Source organism: Falco biarmicus, chromosome 12 (assembly GCF_023638135.1).
Source record: "Falco biarmicus isolate bFalBia1 chromosome 12, bFalBia1.pri, whole genome shotgun sequence".
NCBI classification, from domain to species: Eukaryota; Metazoa; Chordata; class Aves; order Falconiformes; family Falconidae; genus Falco; species Falco biarmicus.
Genome location: NC_079299.1, coordinates 1,644,229 through 1,660,906, shown reverse-complemented (window position 1 = coordinate 1,660,906; position 16,678 = coordinate 1,644,229). Strand labels below are relative to the sequence as shown.

At 40.7% G+C, this 16,678-nt stretch overlaps 1 long non-coding RNA gene across 1 annotated transcript in view; it reads right to left on the bottom strand.

Moving 5' to 3' along the window:
• LOC130157793 (uncharacterized) overlaps positions 1 to 7,034 on the bottom strand; it is a 170,233-nt gene extending 163,199 nt beyond the window's left edge. Inside the window, exon 1 of the long non-coding RNA XR_008825043.1 lies at positions 6,924 to 7,034. This is a non-coding gene — a long non-coding RNA (uncharacterized LOC130157793). The remainder of the gene's footprint in view (positions 1 to 6,923) is intronic.
• Positions 7,035 to 16,678: the final 9,644 nt, after the last annotated feature.

Below are 16,678 nucleotides of genomic sequence, written 5' to 3'. Positions count from 1 at the left end.
GTGTCACTGTTACTCAGTCTTTAGCTTGAAAACACATATTTAAACTTGGAAAAACACGTTAGTTCACTTTGGTGACTCAGGTGTGCACAGACATGATGCTCAGAACAAAAGCTCTCTGCGCAGGAGGCGAGAGCTGAGCCGGAGCTTGGTTTCGGAGCAGAGCTGACCGGGTCCCTGAAAACAAGGGGACGCCTGGGGCGAAAGCGCAATGCAGGAAGTGCTGAGCGGGCAGCTTAGTGCCCTCCAAAAACCCTGGATTTGGTTTATCAAAATAGCTAAAACTTACTGTAGTTACACTAGGAAGCGAATCAGCAAGATTCAGGATGCCCACTGCCACTTGACAGAAACACAAGACGGCTTTTATATAATATTTACTATTATGCACTATTCCTATTGATTACAGCAACACACAGTGGGAGCTTTATGAAGTGGAATTGAATTTGCCTTACAATAAATACACTGAATACTGAGCCTGTTGTGTAAATACCGCTGCACTGTGCCATTTCCTATGGGATGAAGACAAACTCTTTTAATCTCACAAGGGCTAATAAAGATTATCAGGCTGGGAAGTATGAATGCTTTGCATCTATTCCTCTTTGCCACAGCAGACTCTCGTGCTCTTGCCTGGCAGCCAATTAACTTGGTGGCCCTTGGGAAAGAACTTCTTTCTGCACAAATGGACATAAAGGCTCTGGTCCCTTTAATATACTTCAACGTGAAAAATACTTTAAGGTTAAAGTTAAATAACTTTCTTTATTAACTGTTTTTATGGCTTTTATGTTGTTTTACATCTGACCGTATTGCTACAGTGGCTGCACATTATGGCCCCGTCAGCAAGGGTTGATGTGCACACCAAGGGCAAGCCTTTATTTAAACTTGGTGCACTGAGACTTTATATTAAAGGCACCTTTGTGGAGAGGTGCTCCTCAGAGCTACACAGACTCTTCAGTGAGCACACAAGTTAAAAAAAATAAATAGCATATGTACTTTGGTCCAAGTGCCTGAGGCTCTGGGAAATTCACCTCTATTAGTGTGTGAAGCCACACAATTTAAGCACACACTGGCTCCAGGATGAACAAACCTTTCCGATAACCAGCTAACTGTGCCAGATTTGCTTTTTTAATTACATTAACTTCATATGCAAACTGAGATCATTAAGAAAGAGAAAACATAACACTTGCTCAAGAATTGCCAGAAATCATATTATGAATAAGATCTTAGTCTGGGAAGAGATCTAGAGGCAAGGTATTGTCTATCTAACATTGCCTTGTTGCAGAGATTCAAAACTCCAAGAAAAAAAGGAGCAACTATAGTAAACATGCAAAAATATCCTCATTTCATTCTGCAAGAACTTGTTTTGAAAAATGGGGCTACGTGAAAATTTGTCACAGACACCTGTTACAGTGTTTAGCAGGAAGGGGATCACGCTGATGGCGTTCGGTCGGTTGGCTGTTTGGGGAGCTTGCAGAAGCCACAGTGACTCGCTTCCTCTGAGACACGGCGGTGAGAAATGCAGTTAACAGCAAGAGAAAATGACTGTGCTGCCCTTTGCGAGATGGGATGTTGGGACAAATGAAGGCGATTTATCACACGTACCCTAAGCACGCACCCAGGACCTAAGCCGCACTTCATTTCTCTTTGGCTGCCCTTGCCCTCCATTCCTCGCCCGGCTGCTGAGCTCTTCGCGGGAAGCTCTGTGCCTGCACCAACTTCTTCCTGCAGTTCCCCATCTCATATCTCATCCTGTCTCTCCTACTCCTAAACATCTTTTGTTTCCCCTCTCTACAGTTTCTCAGGTCATTAGCCCCACTGACTCCTGCCTACGCTTTACCCCTCTCCATCATCAGCTCCTTCTCATGCTCCACAGCACTTTGTTGGCTGCCTCAAAAGCAAACAAATACCCAGCAATGCTTTTTGCTTCTATTTGAGGTTTCATTTTCTCTTTTGGTATCAGCTTTCCATAGGCAGGTGCACCTTTTCCTCCACATTTGCACTGACTTCCTTTCATATTTTTTCCCCCCTCTCCCACCTTTAAAGGTTCTTTTTCAGTATATTCAACCATAATTTGGTCTGTACAACATTAACAAAACCAAACCAACATTACTGAGTCTCCCTTCCCTAACCATCATCTTGAGCCTTCTTGCTTGCCCCCAAGCAGGCTATTTATTTTGCTGCCTAGATCTATATCCCTCCAGCTTTCTCCCTTCTTTCCATTTAATTGTGTCACTAATAATCTCTAATTCACTGTCTGGACCTTGTAAGATACTGATATAGCCTGAAATCTGACAGGTGCCTGACAGAACTGAGAAAACGGTCAGTGCTTTCCAAGAATGAGCACCAAGTTCACTTCCATATCCTTCTCCTCCAGGAGCCATCAGAAGTCTTCACCACAGGTCACGGGACTAGGACTAGTCCCAGAGGTGGTAGCCTAACTGGATATGCCCTAGCCATATCCCGAATTTATGGCAGATAGGTACCAATCATACCTCTTCCTTTCCTGGGGAACGAATGGGAACCACTAGTTGATCAGGAGAACGTGAGCCTGGGTCACACCAGCGTTCACACCTGCAAGTTGTTTAGGTGCAACCTGAATGTACATCACAAGCTTTCATGTCACTTTTGGATTAATGGAACCACCGTGACATTAACCTTCACGCATACCTCTCGGTATGTACGTACAACACAGACTATGGGACAATAAAAAGAACATTCATAAAATATCACACCTGGCTGCCAAGACCTTCAGACTGTTGTTTGCTCCCTTGCTGTGTCTGATTTGACTGATTCAGACCCTGAAGTTGTTCCAGGATTTGTGGGCTCTTCTGCAGCCCCACGCTGGAATTTAGCTAAGACAACGGTTTAAGGAACACAGGGCTTTAATCATGGGTTTAGAGCAAAATACATATATCTACATCATTTACAACATACTGCATAGATTTAAAATTGCTTAGAAATGGCAAGCAGAGACCATCAGCATCGGTCAGCTATGTGATGCTTTTTTGTTGCCTCCTTCACAACACAGCAGATAATTTAAACAGAGGGGACATGCAAGTATCTTATTGTCAGTGGTCATCGTCTCTAATAATTACATTCCATGCCTTTCAAATTGTCTTCTTATGACCCCATTTTATCCCAAATACTCAAATAATTTAGAAGCCAACATTACTCTAAAAATATATGCCACTGAAATTAATGCATTACCAGATAATAGGAGTCCAATATATCTCAAATTTAAGGAGAGAGTTCCCTAGAGTGATAAAACTCTAGCAACCACCCACAGCTAATTTATTTCAGATGTATGTACATGGTTCAAATTTTATAATATCCCAGCAGAACAAGGCAATCTTAACCTTGACTGGATTATTATAATTTACAAATTGGTTGCCCATCTTGCTTTATGCCTTGGGGAAGTTTGTATCAAATGCATTGTTAGAGCAGACAAACCTCTGGAGTGGGATTTGCTTTGGTGAAAATGATTAAAAATGAGGAGGGCTTCAGTAATGTATTTTTAAACTATAAAACTGACAGCTGTAATCTTAAGTAAGTAACTGATTGAAACATTTGAGCAGATGCCTTAACCGCTCCTTTCATGGTATCTCCTCCCTCCTCTTGGAGGTACACTGTTGTACCCTCAAGACTCATCCTGAGCCTATATAAGCATATATTATTCTATAAAGTATACGATACTACTGACTTTATATTATTTATATTGGACATATTCAATCGCTGTCCAAATCTAATTTAATGTCCTGTTTCTCTGTGCACTAAAAAAATAAACAAATAAAAACACTTTATATGATTTCCACATGCACACTACCAACCTCGAGAGTCTGCTTTGCTCTGACAGTCCTCTGTGTCACCAGGACCTTCTGCTGGGTGCCTCTTACATGCAAGAAGTTACCAGCATCAGTATTATAGTGCACGCATAAGAATTTCTATCATTTTCATAGCTGTTGCAGAAAGTAGCAAGAGTAATGCAGTTAAGTTTCTTAGCACTGCTGCAAATACGTGCACATAACCTCTTTTTCCTAGGTTTACAAGGCTTGCAGAGTTAGAGAAATCTGATGAACGCATGCATCTGCCTCTCTGTTAATGACTTTCTGCATTTGCAAAAGGGTGGTTGTTTTGGAGGACTGGGAGTTGCTTTTAATTAAACAAACCCACTGCATGATTGCTTATTCATATGAGCAGATGCATGTAACTGCCAATGCTACTCTCAAAAAAAGTGTCAATTTGCCAGGGTTCCCAGTCCACCAGGCAATATACTGGTGCCCATCGTTTAAATATATGAAACTCCACCCTGCAGAACTGCAATGGGTGTTCCAGGGACAACAGGCAGGGGTGCAAAAGGACAGAATTCACAATCTGTCCTCATCAAGAGGAGATACAACACCGAAACATTTGAAACACGGCTTTGGAACAGCAGTTACGTGTCCCTAGGTACCAAGTCAAACCTCGGGCTCAGAGGGAAATCAGCTATCCCCACTGTGTGCATTCAATAAAAGCAGCAGAAAATACCTGGGAGAGCAGGTGGAGTTTGCAGACACCGCTATGAACAGGGAACTTCAGCGAGCATGTATCGCCAGCCGAGGCTGCTCCCGTGTTTATAGGTCAGACCTATAAAAGGCCAGCTACACTATAATTTGCTTCTGTTAAATTTTAAACTACATAAGTTAAATTGCTGCAAACAAGTATGTGGAGCCCCTTATTTCCATTAAAGCTGCACTTTCAGCATAGCTCAATTCAATTAGGAGCAGCTTTTCTTAACCAAGTCTGCCCACAACAATTTCTGTCGTTTTACTTTAACCAATGTAGTGAACTGGTGTAAACTTGCACGCAGACAAACCCTATCTCAGCTCTTCTTTCTCAGAAAACAGCAACATGTTTCTAAATGAGTACTCCATGTAGCCTTTTTCCAATTAAATCTTTACCAATGATTGACTTTACCCTAATAAGAACTTTGATTTTCTTATACATCTTTACCAAAATTTGAAAGATGCCCGTTTTTGAAAGATGCCCCTTCAGTAATTCTTGATAACACACACTCTGAACACATGCAGATAAGATTTCCACACCACCTCACCTGGAAAGACCAACTAATAAAGAGGTCTTTACCTTGACTTTTTTTTCATCTTTTTTGGCAGTCATTAGCATACTAATTAGCATTAGTCACAGCAATTAGCATTAGTCACAGTAACACATATATATATATAAAATATTGTATTATTTATACGTATAAAGATAAATAATCTTTATACGTAAGATTATTTATATATAATTATTTTTTTAATTTATAATTTAGATTATAACACTTATATATATATAATGGACAATAACTTACAAGCATTTACTCATGACACCAGATTTCTCAGTTGGTTTGGTTAGCTTAGGTGCTCAGAGACACATAGGAAGGCTGAAAGGTTCTGCTTTCCCCAATGTTTTGACCAGGTGCCCAAAAGCTGTGAAGAGTCTAAGGAAAAAGAAATCAATACCGTCTTCTCATGAAAAATGTGAAATCAGATGCTTGCTTTCTCTTTGTTAAGAAGCTCAGAAAGGAACCAAAAGGTGTTAATGAACGACAGTGCTGAAGCCCTTAGCCTCACCAGACAGCAACGCTATCTCCCTACACCTACAGATTGCTGCATGCTTGATTTAACTAATTCCATACTCATAGATGCGTATTTATGTGCAGATACTTCTGTGATTATATACTTAGATAAATCTAAAAACTCACCTAAAAGTTACCAAGCATTGCCAACCTTCATTCATATATCTTTATATACACACTCACTCTCAGCATCATTGTGGCAGTGACAGAAAAGGATTCTCACAAATTTTGTACATGAAAAGCCTAGCAGATTTTAAAGCTCACTAAAATGCACTTCAATATTCACACATTACCTGACCGGAGGAGAGGGCTCAGAAGATACCAAACCTAAATTCCTAAAACGTTGGCAGCACTTTGTATTAAAACTATAAATATTATCAGTAGGAGGGATTGGTTTTCACATAACACTCGAGAATTGGCCAAATAGGTTGAAATCAAACTGAAGTTGTAGCCAGTACATCTTATTTCGGTTGAACAGAGTTTAGTGATGACAACTAGATGGAGGCAGTCTGAAGGACAGAAGGAGAAGGAGGGAAAGCAGAGCATCAGCTGTCTGTGACAGGTATGACACAGCTCTTTAACCAGATCAAAGAAGTTATTTCTGCACGGCACCTAACAGCTTATAAGAAGAGGCTGATGTGGTAGAACAGCAGAAAGAAGTCAACACTGGAAAGATGATCCACCGAGAAATGGCACAGCCACCAAAATTTCCCTGTGGTAATGTGCAAAACCTAATCAAATCGCCATAGTGTAGACATGGAGATAATTTGACATATCATGCAAATTTTGATAGCAAAGGCACACCCTGAGGAGACACAGTGGGACACTATTTGCGTTGTAGTGCCCTGGGAAGCAAAAATAGCTGTTCCACCACAGCGTGAGGGTTACCTCGCCCACCGCTTTCACAAGCCAAAAGTGAGAGAAACAGTTTTCCTTCATGCAGCAGGTCTGACTGATGAGAAGCGAGCAGCTTCAGCTGGTCTGCAAAAACACGTTTTCCAAAATTAATCTGAACTAGGTATTTTTTTAGAGAAACGACTACTCTTGAGAATTCCTGGCAAGGGAGAACGACGCACCGGGGGATGAGCTGCTCCTGCATTTCACTCCCCTGACTGCAGCACAGCATGCATACACTTTCCCTTGTATTCATCTGCTCTTACATCCCACAGTTCTATTAGCCTTCAAGGTCACACTAAGTCCTTTTCAGCTGGTCCACAGGGTGGAGATGACCATGCCTCAGGCGTGTTCGGTGTCCCTTGTGCACGCATGAATTTACCCCTGGCTGTACCAAACACTCTCGGTGCACCCAGCTTACCGCAGGATCCAGAGTTACTCGGCGCAGTCAGCTGCTTCTCTTCCACTGACCCACTTCTCCCAAACTGGAGTTGTCTGCAGACTTCAGTTTGTGATGATTTTGCGTTTTCACCTGCAGATTAAAAAAAAAAAAAAACATAAAATGCCTTAGGGTTAAAAAAACAGTCTCTCTAGGCACTCCACCAGAAACACAGATGTGTAAAAATCATTGCCTGTTTACAATTATATTTTGAAATGCATTAGGCTGGTTTATTCCACTTAGCACGAGCCAAGGAAATGCTATTTTTTAATCCAAATGCCATGGTCTGTTGAATTCAAACCCCTACAGATACCTGTGACTGACACAACCCCTATGGGGAGAGTCGCTGAATGAAGCCCTATGATGGAACAACACCCAGAGGAGATGGACACGGTGATGTGCTCAGGGAATAACACAAAGCAGCTGACTTCATCTCAACACAAAGGGGACCAGAGGGTGGCCTTTGATTAAGATAAACAGCTATCAACAGCTGAGTGGATCAGCTGGTGGTACACATTTCTCCCTGAGTTAGCCAGACGGGGGTAGGGGGGAAGTAAGTATGTGGCTTAACCAGAGTATTAAAAAAATACCTAACAGAAGACTTTCAAACAGATCAAGAGGCTTGAGCTGGCTTCAACCCTTGTGTTCCTTCAACCTTTGTATTCCTCCCTGGCAACAGAAGATGCCTAGCATCTTGGTGGTGAGCTTATTGTTAAGACTGGTAATGGGAATCACAGTGGCATTGTGAGTGAACTGTTTATTGCAATTGTTATGTTTTCCTTAGTGTAACTAACATTTGTATTGTGTTTTCAGTGTATTTTATATGACTCTGCTAAATCAAAAATTGCATGTAACATCAAATATCTGAAAATAAGTAAGTTTGACATTAAGCATTACGCTCCCCTTGCATGGTGTATCTAAAAGAGCCTGGTCTGAGAGCACTGGTCTCTGATGATATCTTTTACAAACTTTAAAGCAATGTCTTTATCAACAAAACATCAACCTCAAAAAAGTGATGTCTAAATTGTTATGGTCTATTTCCCACAAATTATGTAGATTAACATCCATTATATTCCACTTCTTAAACTCTTTGTCAATCAAGTCTCACATCAACCTTTCTCTTGATATGGATGTCAGACCTACCTGACAGTAAGTCCATTTATCCTGTGACAAAACTTTAGCATTCTACCTCTCAAATCCCCCAAATGTTCTAAGATTATTTAAAAAAAAAAAAAAAAAGGCATGAATATCAGAGAGACATTTTAATATTAAATTTCCAAGAGTTGAACAGACCTTTTTTAGAGTTAAGCTACATGGATATTTTAGTGCTGGTAAAATTCCATAAGATACCTGCAGTGCTAGCAGAGGACAGTTTCCTATATATCAGGGACAGATCTAAGATAAATGCTTTTGTTAACTATCTGCTGATTTTCTGCAGTACTATGTACCTATTAAACGACATTTCACTTGTTGGGATTCAATTCTAAATTTGCAAGATCATTTGCTTCTGGCTTATACATGACAAAAAGCAACAGTTCGCCCGTTTTCCCACCTGATGCTTTCTACACTGTGGATTTTAACACTGTGGCCACGTGTGTCATATTGGCTCCCATCATACCAAGAATGTCGCATTTAAGCTCACAAAAGAGAATTTCTAGACCCACTTGCCTATCACCTAGACCCCTCCATTAGCATTTTCCTAATCAAGGAATCTTCCTCCCCGCATCCTTTGATGACAAGACTGTTCTCCCACCTCTCATGCTGACTTTACAAGGAATTCGTCCATGCGTTTTCACTCTAGTTCTACCCTAAAAATCAATTGGCTATCTATTGAAATAAAAAATCCAAAAAATGATCCCTCTTGCCTCAAAGTTCCAGATTTTTTTTTTTAAAAAAAAAAGGTCCAGACCCTCTGCAACCCCAAAAACTTCACCTAAACCACTTGTCTAATCATAAATTCATCTCCAGTACATTCTGCTTGCTTTCTTGGATTATTTCCTTTTCAAAACCTAATACAATCCCAGACCATTTTTCTCTGTCTTGTCGGCTGATGCCATCTGAGCATCAATGAAATCAGTAGAGCTGCAACAATTTACTCCAGAAGTTCTTGTAGCCAGCAGTCGTTACAGATCTGACACATTATCTAGATACTACCCTAAGTGAAGTTTCTACTATAGCATCATAATTTTAATCAAAGAAAAATAGTCATATTTCAAGACATTGAATATTTCACCCTGTTAGTTTTAATTACCAAATCAAATTGAAATGAAACAGACTGTGGAATCTTAACAAATATATATTTTTTTTTAAATTAATCAAGGCTAAACATCATTTATTTAAAAAAAAAAGTTAAATCACCATGATGTAAAACTCTGTAGTCACTATTGTAAGCAAAATGTTTCATTCATTATTATAAAAATATTGCAAAACAATTTCCTGTTTTCTTTTGCACTATAGATTGTCTCACTAGTTTAATCAAGCCAGTCAGACATCCAATGGTTATTTTCACATAAGAGAAAAAGCCTGTAAGCTATTTTCCCTCCCATTATGCTGCACAAAGCAAAATACTTCAACAACCCCAAAAATAAAATTATGAAAGAACACTCATCCAAAGCAGAAGTCCACCTTTCCTTCATGTCACCCCATACCACATTGCGCCATGGGTAGCCTAAAGCTTCTGAAAACTTGACGTTGACAAGTGGTTTCTAAAAAAAGTGGCAGATGCTCAGCACCTCTGAAAATTCAGCCAGGACTGCCTTAAGAAGTTAAACTGTTCAGCATTTCTCAGCATCCAACTGCTAAAAAAGGACCTAAATATGGATTTAGGAAGCATAAGTTCTGCATTGAAGATTAAAGCCAAGGTGAAAACCTGCTGCCTTCCAGCACAGAAGTCAACCCTCAGGGGGGTGGGGTAGAAAGGGCAGCTGCCTTCACAGCCTACGTTGTTTACCCGCAAGAATCGAGCATTTATATTTTCTTTAACACTTTTATGGGCTACTCAGAGCACACAAGTTAGGTGCCTCGTGCAGCCTAAAACAACTCACATCAACACCCTGCAAGCATTCAGACAGTTACTTGTATTTTTAAGCTACATTGTTTTAATAGCAATAACTGGGGGGAAGAACCTAGTATCCAGGAGTGGACCTCTTGTCATCCAGGCTCATATTCAGACTCCATCGATTTCCATGGCAGTTAGGCACCTAAATGCAAATTGGAGGACCAGGACCTGATTTGTAAAGGTACTTAAAACTAGCAGCAGACAACATAATGATTTTGAAAATCCCAATAGGTCCTTAATCTTCACAATTAGTCACTTAACTATGTCATTACAGTTGGCCTAAATTCTCCGCTGAAAGCAAGGGCTATGCTGGTGTAGACCATGAGGCATGCCATGCTCTCTGAAGTTCTTCAGTTCAAGCTGCCTTGTTCAGCCAGATTTTGGTGCTTTATCCCTGGTTTCACCTATCACAGAGGTGCCTGTCGGAAAGAGTGGAAAGAATGCACATGATGTGATAATAGCTTACTGGGGAATGCGGGTAGGCCGCATGGCATAGTGAAGCATGACTCTCCAGAAGAGAGCCTTGCAACCTGCAAGGGAGCAGCTTTCTGTCAGGAGGGTTCAATGGACTTTGCTCTGGTCTCCTCTTCAAACGTGGGACCGCATCTGCTGATCTGTCAACATGTCTGGTTAGGTCTTGCAAACCTGATGGGAAGCAAACCAAAAAAAAACCAAAAACCCAAGAAGTGAACAGACTCTATAGCTATTTGTCAAGTTTGCTGAAACGCAGGTAAATCAGTGTTTACAACAGTCTTTAATTCTACAGACCCCATCCACTCTGACATTATTATAACTCCTTTCTAAATCACCTTCAGGCATGTGCTGTACCTGCACTCAGGCAAGCGTGGGGACTGCAGGATTAAACTCCCATTTTCTTGTCTCCAAAAATTCCATTAAGGATTCGGTTCACTGGTCAACGAGCGAGATAACCTATTACAACAAGTCACATCTCTCCTTTTGCGTTCGCAATGCGAAGGAGAAGCGGCAGCGCTTGCACAAGTAGGAGCTCTGAGGACCTGGTCACTGGACACATGGGGCAGAGCAATGCAAGAGGAATTTAGACTTTGGAGAACCAGACTAACTGCTGATCACTGATGTTACAGAAACCCTGCTTTGGGGACAGTAAGGTCATTCCAGATGTTACAGTACGTTCACCCAACACTGGCACACAGGCTTCTCATATACCACATCTCTTCTACCATGGCAACCTGAGCTCCAATTCACAAACCAAGAATTTAACAAAGCTTAGATGCTGATAATTGAGATTCCTTTTACATTGCTATGCCCTGTGTGCCCATTGACCAGACCCACAGAGCTTCTTCTCAGTTGAGTCAGCTTCAGCCACCTGGATACCTGCTACCTGCTCACATCGAGCCCTTCACTTCAAAACAGCAGCCTTCCAGTAACGAACACCAAACATTAACAAAAAGCAAGTCTTTCACGGTTACAACGCAGAAAAATCAAGACCTGTCACGCTCTTACTAAATGCTTTCATAATAAAACTGCTAGAAAATAATTCTTAAACCTTGAATTTGCTACTGAAAAACTTACAACATAGTCTGAAATAGTCAAGTAAATTAGCAATGAAAACAATTTATCTGCACCAGCTCCACAGCTAGTTATCGCTTGTTGTGGCATCGGTAGTCAAAGCTATTCATACACTGGGAGAGGAGAATGCTGTTACGGAGGTGGGATTGTGGACTGATACCTGCAAATCGGCTTGGCAGAAGACCTGCTTCAATATTAGCCAAGCAAAGGGCCACTGCTTGCATCAAGAAGCAGTCAGCAACTGTGGCACAAATTTCTGTAATAATTTCTCCTTTAAACTCCATTCACAGTTTAATTACAGCAGAAAAAAAAAAAAAAAAAAGGAAAATAAAAAGCACTGATCAGGGCCACAACTCCACATGAAATAACTAAAATGCTGTTTCGGTTTTTAAATGAGGTGCCTGAAAAAAACTCAAAAGAAAATTAAACCTTTCTATAATGAGCCTGTGAAACGTGTCATAGATATATTTAAAATAAGCATAGCTTCAGTTGAGTAAGAAAGGATAAAATTTTAAAGTTGTTTGGTGATGTTTGAAATATGGTATGGTTATATTTACTGACAAGAAGGAAGCTATTTGAAATGTGAAAGTATTTTAAAGTAATTTCTAGGCTTTGGGTTTTGACTTAGAGCTTTTCATAGAAGTTCCTATTAAAGAAGCCTTCATTCATATAAATAATTTTATGTGAAAGATGACATAAATATATTCCAGAGTTTTCAAGAAGACTCAAACCTACATCATTGCAATTAAGAGCAAAGGGGGGGGCAGGGGGGGAGCCAAAGAAACAGCTTTTATTATGGGCAGCTGATAGCAATCACCAGAGTTCATTGATTTTACTGTTGCTAGCTGACAAATTTATGTGAAAACATTTATAGTAAACCATAAATATAGCTTAGAAGCAGTCAAAATACACAAGCCAGAATGAGACTCCTTAATAAAGGAGAGCATTTCTAAGCACGAGCATCACTGATGTTCTGACAGGCCGCGTAAAACCCCAGCTCACTTCACCAGCAGCCGGTCCCCCCGAGCTCTGGGCAGCACTTACCCTCAGGAGTATCGATTAAAGGAAACTGTGTGTTTCCGACGTGCAGTCACCACCTTTATGCAACTATACATTCCCTTAGGTCTCAGATCCACATTATCAGGTATAACGTCTCTCTGACACGTTAACTCTTCCCTTATCTCACAAAATTCAGAGGGTTAAAATAAACACTAACACTCCTGTGAAGGTAGAGGGGAAACCTGTTAAGGAGTCACCCTCTTCTGTGTCACCCTTTACTGCAAACGAGACCTCTACCAGCCAATCTAATTAACGGCATTTATATTCCATTTACCTGGTGTGTAGGTCTTGAAGATGCGCAGCACATATGGTCTGCACGTCTTGTCGTTGTGATGAAGACAACCAAGGTTTCTGTCTTGCTAACCCAGGATACAGATTTTTGCTTTGCTATACAGAGCTTCACAGTTCTTGTATTTTATTAATTTAAAGGAGGGGTTTGATTGTCTCGGTTACTCCTCAGGACAGGCTGGGTATCACAGTGGGGAAATCATTTACCTGCAGCACGAGGAGATGGTAAACGCATTATCATCGGAGCCGGCGGTGGAAAACAGTCTCTTCCACATCACAGGCAGAAGGCCTTTGAATGAGTGGGGCGCCTCTTCCAGATAAAGCCCTAAACATACTTAGTTTTATATTTTTTTCTAAATATTAACCCACAGTACTTTCCGTGAAGCTGACCACCCACGGCAGGGCTGCAGGCAGGCTGCCCCGTGTCATTTGATGGTGCTTTGCTATGGGGAGGCTCATGGTTGTCTTTAGATATAAAGTCTATGTTGGATTTAGTTTTGCCAGCCAAAAAAATCAAAAGCGAGGAAATTACCGCTGGGATGAGATCAAAATCGGGTCTCAAAAATACTACAGGCATCAAAATTGGTCCAGTTAACAAAAGTGATCTATATACAAATTATTTCTTGCTGTGTGTAATTGGCATGGCTCATGGTATTCCTGATGACCTCAGACTGCAGTCTAGCTTCTCTGATACTGGTTGAATTTACTTTAGTCAAGTCAACTCACACCATACACCAGCAAAAAGCCTTTAGCCCCTTTTGCAGGACGTGAATGTTTTCAATACAGTCATTGTTACTTTCATTTGAAAGAGTATCGTATATTTTAATTAGGGTTTAATAAAAGCTACTTCATCTTGCCTACCCATTTGTGACTTCAGTTGCTAAGAAAAGCAAAGCAAATCACATAAACAGATGTTGGCAGCTAGAAAAATCTGAATGTGTCAAACTGCAGTCTTTAATAAAAATAGCTGTTCTCCAAAGTTACCCACAGTTCACTTATTTTCACCTTCTCTGGCATTTACATCCACCTCTTCAACAGGTCTGGTTTTGTTTAGGCCAAAGAGATGGCTTCCTTTTTATAAAGGCCAAGCATAAAACCTTAGCGTTAACTTGGGACGAAGAGAAAAAACTCACAGCTGACTTAGTATCTACCGACAGCCTTGAAGCGCAGTTCAGAAATGCCAATATACCTGCTGTTCCATAAAATAACCATAGGAAAGTACATCATTGCTTTAAAACATTTACTGGACAACAGTCGATTCAATAAGGTTCAAAGTTCTCATTATTACACGGAGCAGAATTTGTTGTGCCTGGCTTGTAACACAACATGTGATTACTGCTGCTGGTATTACATTTCCCTTCCAGAGATTAACATAATGTTCCCACACTTCCAGAGGTCTAACTCCAAGAACAAGGTGTACTAGTGTGCTTCATTAACAGCCACAGAGGCATGCTGATCTTACTACAGCTGATGATTTTTGCACCTAAATTGGAATACAATTATTCTACATTGTTATTAACCAATGAACTGTGTTTGGTTTGGGTTTGGCGTTTGTTTTTTTTTTTTTTATAATTTCCAAATTTGCAGAAAATCTTACACACGCTTGAAATACCACAGATCCATCGCTGAGTTTAGTCAGGGAAGAGTTTAACAGTTCACCACAGAATAAACAACTTTATCAGCACACTCCCTCTCCAGAATCCATTACTAAACATGCTATAAAAGCAATGCAAGTGGGTACAATCCAAAACATAAGATCATCCAGTCATCTTCCAATAAGCAGCAGAAAATGTGCAATTAGAAAGCTCTCCACATAACGAGCCACTGGTTCAGACCCAGCAGCCCCGTGTGCTAGCAGCCAGGCACCACATCACACCAAAGCTTGTGCGCGGGACGTGCCAAATGTAGGTGGAAGGGGGTGGGGGACAACACACCCGACTTGACCAACACTAGATTTAAAACATGCTCTCAATCAGGCATAAATTAAGAAAGGGAAGATTCAGCTATCCGCACGCCTTAGCACAGCCCCTTCCCTCCTCGTGCAGGCACCATTCGCAGGGAATTGCAACAGCTTATCTGACTTGCTTATCGCATCGGTAAGAGGAAACATACCTCAGTACCTGCTATTATAAACAGACTTTCTCTAAAGGCAGGCACACAAAATTCGAGTTTGAGGTTAAAATCTGAGGGAAGTCAGCGATGCCTTTGGTCGCGGGCAGCGTTCCGTGCCTGCACAATGGGGCTCCTTGTGTGTGCCTTGCGTTTCCTATGGGAGGGTCATGGCTTGGAGACGTGGCACTACAAATAGTTAAAAAGAAGGTAGTTTGCAGATGTTCGGGGAACTGTCTGTTTTTCAGTGTGTTTTGTTGAAGTAAAATTTCTAATTAACCTTGTAGCTAGACTTCGTTAATGCCCCTCCGTGATCAAACCGCCTCCCGTGATGCTAACGCGTGCATGATGCGAGTGACTCAATTTTTCTTTCCTGATTCTGTACCACTTCCCCATCTCTTCCTCTGTGCTCTCCCAAGATGCTGTCTTTTTTTTTTTTTTCTCCATTATAATCACTCTTTGGTACACCCGCGGCAGAAAGGCAAGGAGGAATCTACACAGCTTGTTTGAGACAATTGCTAATGATCTCGGGTGTTTTGCTAGCATCAGGGCTACCAGACCATGGTAGGACTGTCCAAGAGAATGGCTTCAGGCTGCCTCAGGACTGAGAGGTATTTGATTTGAGGCCAAACCAAAAGGGGTCTTTTTATACCCTCAAAGCTGTTACAAGTCCTTTACTCCAACATGGTGTCCACCTGCCACTGCCATCTCTTAGGACATTCTTCTTTCTGCGTCAATTGTTCAGTACGACAGCAATAATGTCAGTGACACTGAGCACTACCACTAGCTAATAGTTTACCACTTTATCTGGATGCTTATTTTCTATAATTTCCCACCTATGAATTAGCATTTGTCTTGCTGGTAGGGACTATTATCCAGTTGAAATCCATATTCTACTGAAATGAATCACTTAATTAAAACCATAGTGTGATTCTTATTGTGTACAGAAGTATTTTCTCAATCATCTCAATCAGTACACCGAGTACTGTTATAGCTACAGGAGCAGTGCAGTATAATAATATACTATGGAATAATAATTTGCACTTACACAGCACAAAGGTGGTTAATATTTTCTAAAGAGCACCACAGGATACACCATCAGACTTGAACTTGTTTCATTCAAATTCTGCTAATATGGTTTGACACATAAATGCATTTTCAAATAATATTTCCACTAATTGCATCCGCTTTTTTCTGACTAAAATTTCAAAGGACCTTTAAAGAAAATGTTCAGACTGAAAACTCTAAAACCATTCAAAGTAATTAATTGTTTTTCCTAGCTTTAAAATTGCACTTTTTAATGAGCAGATTGCAGGATTTCAAAATTAGCAGTTTCACATGCTATTGAACTTCCAGTGGCAGCTGGGGGTTTTTCTCTCTTGCACACCAGAAAAGGCTAAAGATTCCCACTGATATCAAAGGAAATAGGAACAGTCACAGGGAGACAACGGAAAATATTTGTTCTTTACAGACTGCCCCAAACTTACAGCTGCCAAGACATTCTTGAACAATGCAGATATTACTTTAACATTGCACTTTCATAAAAGCTACAACAATCACTGAGCTCATATGTGATTTCCAGTGGGGGAAATATTGGCCTTTACAACAGAAAATAAGAGGAGTGATAGAGAATAATACACTCACGGTAGTAAAATAAAGTACTTATGCAGTAAAC